Consider the following 7,431-nt stretch of genomic DNA (forward strand, 5'->3'; position numbering starts at 1 on the left):
GAACAGCATTCTCTCCTCCGCTCTCCTCCATGGCCCCCGTGACTCCCAGGAGACCTCCCCAGCTCTGCAGTCCCCAGGGCCCTGGTGTCCATAACCCGAGGAAGGGGAAGGGCCATGAGATCTTGGGCTTTCTCACTCTCGGAAAATGAGCAAGTGAGAATGAGACTTCGCTTAGAAGTATAAAATAAATGCAACATTTATTGCCTATCAAATATGAGAAGCAGTTTCTCTGTTTAACACGTGTTAGTATCGGTGGCCCTTGTTATTCAAACTCTCCCTATTGAGCTCAAGAATCAAAGTCAGATAACTTTGTCGATAAATCCCTTCCTCTCTACACCCTGGCTACTCACTGTCTCAAGACCCAAACTCACTGGGACAGGGCGCTGGCCCTCCTGATTCAAGCCTGGTGTCTGCCTCTCACTACGCAAATCAGGAGGCAGAGAGCAGAGGAGGGGCGGCTGTGAGTGCACAGAGCACACGCGTGTGATGGGATTGCCCCCACCCCGCCCCCTTAGCTCTATGGGTGTGATGAGAGAAACCTTCACCTTTCCGGTGAGCTGCTGTGCTGCTTTGACTTTCACAGGCGTGTTTACTTGATGGATTTTTGTAAATGCAGCCGTCAGTGGAGGCCTCTTGTCCCCATCTCGGGAACCATAACCCAGATTCCCAAAGGGGAGCTTGCCCTCATGGATGGAAACTGAGGCCCTCAGAGATGCTGTCGGCCTTGATCCCTTGCTCCTATTCAAAGATCTCGACATTACCGGAGATTCCTTGGGGCAGCCGGACATTCCCGTGTTGAGGAAGCATCCACTCACGCGCCGTGGGAACTTTGTAGATTTTACTGTGATGCAAACAACTCCCTATGAGGCCCCCGGTGCCCAGGGTCCATTGTTGGCTGCTTTTGAGGGTGGGAGGCGGAGGCGTTTCCATTTTGCTTGGGGGATCAGCCTCACCCTTTCTTTCTCCTTTTCCTCCGGGCTGGTGCTCAGATGATGAGAGCACAGTGCTGATGAGGTGGGCTCTGGGGTGGAACCCATGGCCCTCTCTGACTCCCAGAGACCTGGCCAGCTGCAGCGGCGCCCGTGGACCAGCAGAGGGACAAGAGAGGAGCTGACGTGGAGGAGCCGAGGCCCACTGGGGGCTCCTGGAGAGTCCGTCCGCCTGTGGACAGCAGCTCAGGGCTTCAGCTGCTTCCGGAGAGGAAACACCTCTCTCTAGACTGAGGCATTGTTCTGGTTAAAAAAAAAAAAAAGTTGATTTTTTTCACCTTCGTGTAAATTTTTGTTTGTAACAATATGTTAGTTGTGACAGTTACCGCTATTTTTTTTTTTTTTACATTTTTGAAATTATTTTTAGAGATGGGCTTTTGCTATGTTGCCCAGGCTGGTCTCAGACTCCTGGCCTTAGTGGTCCTCCCACCTTGGCCTCCCAAAGTGCTGGGACTACAGGTGTGAGCCGTGGCACCCAGCCTGTTTTCCTTTATTACCACAGATATTATATGGAGCCTTAAAGCCTCCTGGAGTGAGAGCTAGTTCATAACCACACTGTTTGGAGAGAAGAGAACTCCCTGGAATTCTTGTTCTCCAAAGATGTGGAATTATCATCCCAACAACAGCCGTCCCTCGCTCTGTCCTGAGGACCCTCAGGTGTGGCCCATCCACCCCCTCAGTGTGTCCCTCTGTCCTGGGAACTCTCAGGTGTGGTTCATCCACCCCCTCAGTGTGTCCCTCTGTCCTGGGAACTCTCAGGTGTGGTTCATCCATCCCCCTAGTGGTTCCCTCCAACTTTGGTACGCTCAGGTGTGGCCCATCCACCCTCTCAGTGTTTCCCTCTGTCCTGGGGACCCTCAGCTGTGGTCCATCCACCTCCTCAGTGTTTTTCCTCCCACGTTCTCTCTGTTTTGTTTCCAATCTTCCCACAAAGGTGGAGAGGAGGGGATCCCATTGCCTGTGAGGAGGACACGGCTCCTGGGTGGGCCCTGCAGATTGTGAAGTTCAAGTCACAGCTCCTGGGAAGGTCTCTGTCAAGATCGTGGGCGCGAGACAGATGCAGGGACCACACTCTGCCCTGCTCTGTACCTCTGAGTGTTGATCGCTGCAGCTGCCTTGTGACCAGGACACTTAGAAGAACCGTAGATCCTGCAAGAGGGCAGGTTTGGAGAGCGAGGTGGGCATGCTTGAGGGATTAAAGTGTAACTTGAACCACTGCCTTGCAAACTGCTTGAGGGTGTGCAGGTGTGTGTGTGCTGGGAGGATGTTTAGCAGCCTCATGGAGGGGTAACTGACATACAAGAGAACAAGGCCGGGTATGGTGGCTCACGCCTGTAATCCCAGCACTTTGGGAGGCCGAGGTGGGTGGATCACCTAAGGTCAGGAGTTCGAGACCAGCCTGACCAACATGGTGAAACCCCGTCTCTACTAAAACTACAAAAAATTAGCCAGGCGTTGTGGTGGGTGCCTGTAATCCCAGCTACTCTGGAAGGGTTCCAGATGCCGGGAGCCATGGAAATTGTCCTCATCCCGATCATCTGGCTTGGCAAATGATGATGAAGATAGTTTTCCCACAAGATAGGTGTAGCCTTTGGGACAGTGCCTCGTTTGTTTTCTAGCACAAAATAGGCATTAGAACAGTGGGACTTTGTAGGCATATGGAGATTTTTAAGGTTCCTTAGGAGGCAGGTAAAAATTTCTTCAATAAGACAAAACACTATCCCCAAAGAAAATGATTGATACATTGGGTGATAGTAAAATTAAGAATTTTTCGTCAATAAGAGAGTGAAAAGATGGGACTGGGTGTGGTGACTCATGCTGTAATCCCAGCACTTTGGGAGGCCAAGGTGGGAGGATCTCTTGAGGTCAGGAGTTAGAGAACAGCCTGAGCAACTTAGCAAGACCTTGTATCTAGCAAAAACGAAAAATTAGCTGGGCGTGGTAGTGCACACCTGTGGTCCCAGATACCTGGGAGGCCGAGGCAGGAGGATCACTTGAGCCTGGGAGGTTGAGGCTGCAGTGAGCCATGAATGTGCCACTGCACTCCAGCTTGAGTGACAGGGTGAGACTCTTGTCTCTTAAAAAAAAGAGGCGGAAATGGAGGAGGGTGAATCACAGGTAGAGTATAAAGAGAATTCCTGTACATTAATAAGAAAAATGCATGCTGGGCTTAATACCTAGGTGATGGGTTGGCAAGTGCAGCAAACCACCATGGCACATGTTTACCTATGCAACAAACCTGCACGTTCTGTACATGTATTCCAGAACTTAAAGTAAAATAAAATTTTTTTAAAAATTAAGAAAAAAGCTGGCAGACCAATAGGTGAAAGAAATGAAGAGGAACAAAAAAGGGAATGAGGAGGGAGGAAGAGAAAGGAAAGAACAAATGAACATCCCAGTGGCCAAAAAGCATATAAAACATGCTCAACCTCGTAAGCCATCAAATTCAAACCACAGTGAGAAACCAATGTTACACCTACCAGAATGGCTAAAATTAAAAACACTTGATACCAAGTTTGGGCAAGAATGTGGAGTAACTGAAACTTCATATACTACTTTTGGGAATGTAAAATAGCACAACCACTTTGGAAAACCCTTGGGTAATACCTACTAAAGGAGACCACACCTGTGATCCCCACATTCCACTCCTATGCATAGACCCAAAAGAACTGTGCACTGTACGTGTGTTCACCAAATGATGTGCACTAGAATGTTTGTATCAGCACAATTCACAATAGCCCCAACTTCCAACAGGAGAATGGATAAGTACCTCTCAGTGTATTTATAGAGTAAAATTCTTACAGCACTGAAAATGGATTAACAGCTGCCATGCACAGTTGGTGAATCTCAGCAACATAATGCTGAGCAGAAGAAGCCAGACACAAATGAATGCGTACTGCACGATTCTGTTTCTGTGAAGCTCTAAAACAAGCAAAAGAAACATCTGGTGAGAAGTCAGGATAGCAATTATCTTAGTGCTCTGGGGGAGGGTGGCTCTGGTAATATTCTGTTTCTTGATCTGAGGGCTGGTGTCCAGATGTATTCACTCTACGATAATCTACCAAGCTGCCCACTGGGGATTGGTGGCTTCTCTGTATGAATATTATGCTTCAATTAAAAAAAATAGCCAACAACAAAAACCTAACAATCAAATTAAGAAATTAGCAAGGCGAGGCGCAGTCGCTCACACGTGTAATCCCAGCATTTTGGGAGGCTGAGGCAGGCAGATCACCTGAGGTCAGGAGTTCAAGACCAGCCTGGCCAACATGGTGAAACTCCATCTCTACTAAAAATACCAAAAAGCAGCTGGGCGTGGTGGCGCATGCCTGTAGTCTCAGCTACTTGGGAGGCTGAGGCAGGAGAATCACTTCAACCCGGGAGGTTGAGGTTGCGTGAGCCGAGATCTGTCTTAAAAAAAAAAATGAGCAAAGGACTTGAATAGACATTTCTTAGCATCACTAATCATTAGGGAGATGGAAATGACAACAAGATACCATTTCACTCCTACTACATTGACTAGTATCAAAGAAAACCCGGAAAATAACGAATATTGGTGAAGATGTGGAGAAACTGGAACAGTTGTGCACTGCTGGTGGAATGTAAAATAGTGCCGCCCCTCTAGGAAACAGTATGGCAGTTCCTCGAGAAATTTTACCGCTCTAGCAATTCCACTTCTGGGCATATATCCCCCAAAATTGAAAGCAAGGAAATAAAAGAGACACTCGCCCATCCCTGTTGATAGCGGTGTTATTCACAATAGATAAAAGGTGGGAGCGGCTCGGCCGGGCGTGATGGCTCACGCCTGTAATCCCAGCACTTTGGAAGGCTGAAACGGGCAGATCACGAGGTCAGGAGTTTGAGACCAGTCTGACCAACATGGTGAAACCCCATCTCTACTAAAAATACAAAAAAATGTCCAGGCGCAGTGGCTCATGCCTGTAATCCCAACACTTTGGGGGGCCAAGGCAGGCAGATCACCTGAGGTCAGGAGTTTGAGACCAGCCTGGCCAGCATGGTAAAACCCTCTCTCTACTAAAAATACAAAAAAAATTAGCTGGGCGTGGTGGTGGGAACCTGTAATCCAAGCTACTTGGGAGGCTGAGGCAGGAAAATCATTTGAAAGCAGAAAATCGTTTGAAAGAAAGTGGAGGTTGAAGTGAGCGCAGATTGCGCCATTGCACTCCAGCCTGGACAACAAAAGTGATACTCTGTCTCAACAGAAAACAAACAAACAAACAAAAAAAATTAGCCAGGTGTGGGGGCACATGCCTGTAATCCCAGGTACTCAAGAGGCTGAGGCAGGAGAACCACTTGAAGCCAGGAGGCAGAGTTTGCAGTGAGCAGGGATCATGCAACTGCACTCTAACCTAGGTGACAGAGCGAAACTCTGTCTCAAAAAAAAAAAAATTCTGGTTTGTTGCTTAGTGTGTGTGTATACATATATGCACATATGTGCGCACACACACATATAAAACAGTGTGTTAAAATAAATTATTTCATATGAATGCAGGAAAATCATAATTTTTTTTTTTTTTTTGAGACAGAGTCTCGCTCTGTCGCCCGGGCTGGAGTGCAGTGGCCGGATCTCAGCTCACTGCAAGCTCCGCCTCCCGGGTTTACGCCATTCTCCTGCCTCAGCCTCCCGAGTAGCTGGGACTACAGGTGCCCGCCACCTCGCCCAGCTAGATTTTTTTTTGTATTTTTTAGTAGAGACGGGGTTTCACCGTGTTAGCCAGGATGGTATTTTTTTTTTTTTTTTTTTTTTTTTGAGACAGTCTTGCTCTGTCGCCCAGGCCAGAGTGCAGTGGTGCGATCTTGACTCACTGCAAACTCCGCCTCCCAGGTTCACACCATTCTCCTGCCTCAGTCTCCTGAGTAGCTGGGTCTACAGGCGCCTGCCACCACGCCCGGCTAATTTTTTGTGTGTGTTTTTAGTAGAGACAGGGTTTCACTGTGTTAGCCAGGATGGTCTCAATCTCCTGACCTTGTGATCCGCCCGCCTCGGCCTCCCAAAGTGCTGCGATTATAGGTGTGAGTCACTGCACCCGGCCAGGAAAATCATAATTGTTTTGGTAAATTGACCACTTTGCAAAGCATGTGAATTCAGACCATTACAGGAAGGTATTAACATAAATTAAGAGGGTAACGGTTAACTCTGTTTTTGTAAATGTGATTTTTTTTAGGCTTGCCACAGAATTCTGAAGGAATGCTACTCACTAAATTCATTTTTCCTCTACTTCAAATAGTGCTATTAATATCCATGTGGAAATTACAGTGTGAAGGGGATAACCGAATCGAGAATGGTAATATTCTGTACTCCCGAATAATTGATGTCATCAGTCCTTTAGAGCCATATTCTTAGCCCAAGAAACTCGCAAATTATGCTTTGAAATGGCAGTGGGATAATTAAGGAATCAGAGAGAACGAGGGGTTGAGGAGGAATTATTTAATTATTCAGGTGCAGCCACCCAGTCGGATTAACATCCAAAGGACTGAGCCCTGAACAAAGAGTCGAGTTACCTTTTAAGCATTTCGTGGGGCGGCAGGGAGCTCTGCTTCTTAAGCATTTCGTGGGGCAGGGGGAGATCTATGCAGGGGGAAGCACGTTACAGAAGCGAGAAACAAAGACAGTTATTCAATTGAGACATGCATTACATAATTTTTTACTTTTCAAGGAACAACATGTTTTATGACTTATCTGTCTAGGGCCCTTGCAGCTGCACAGCTGGAGAAACAGGGTCTTCACAATGCCTGGGATAGGGAGAGAGAAGGCTCAGTAGCCACAGACAGAAAAACAGGCAGTTAATTTTTAGAGGGCTCCACTTCTTTCTCTTCCTCAGGGGGAATTGGGTTTTCTTACACACAACGGAGTTTTTGTTTACACGTTCTTTAATTTCTATTCTTTCCTGTTTCATTTCCCCCCTTTGGTGCTTTTTATAACAAAGGTGTTAATAGAAAGCACCACTATTTGCCACCTCTTCGTGGAGCTGAGCTGCTGCTTTTACTGGCAGTGGCTGATATTTGGTTAATGCCATCCATGGTGTGGTAGTGTGTTGGGTTACGGCTGCCTCTATAGTTGACTGAATACTCCTAATACACAGGGGTAAAAGGCAAGGGAGGATGAGGCAGGTGCCAAGAATAAGAAAAAACCTACCAATGAGGGTTTGAATCCTCCAAAGGTTGAGAACCATCCTCCAAACAAGGAATCCGGGGACCATCCGGACCAAGTCTAAACTGGAACTTGGGCCGACTTGCGTATTCTAGCTGTGATTATGCTGCTTCTAGTTTTTTTATTTTTATCATAAATTGGATACCCTGAGAGTTCCCCTTGGTTTAGAGGAAGTAAAAAGAAGGATGGCTTGATTGTTTCTAACACACATGTCCTTGTCCATTTAGCCGGCAGTTGCCGATATGCCCGTGTTCCACATATCCAATATAGGCC

General features: G+C 47.2%; 1 pseudogene; it reads left to right on the plus strand.

Annotated features, from left to right (window-relative positions):
- The first annotated feature begins 1,548 nt into the window (after positions 1-1,548).
- Positions 1,549-6,104, plus strand: LOC117084049 (annotated as a pseudogene).
- Positions 6,105-7,431: the final 1,327 nt, after the last annotated feature.

The sequence above is a fragment of the Trachypithecus francoisi genome, unplaced genomic scaffold (genome assembly GCF_009764315.1).
Source record: "Trachypithecus francoisi isolate TF-2019V2 unplaced genomic scaffold, Tfra_2.0 Contig00420_ERROPOS43331, whole genome shotgun sequence".
NCBI classification, from domain to species: domain Eukaryota; kingdom Metazoa; phylum Chordata; class Mammalia; order Primates; family Cercopithecidae; genus Trachypithecus; species Trachypithecus francoisi.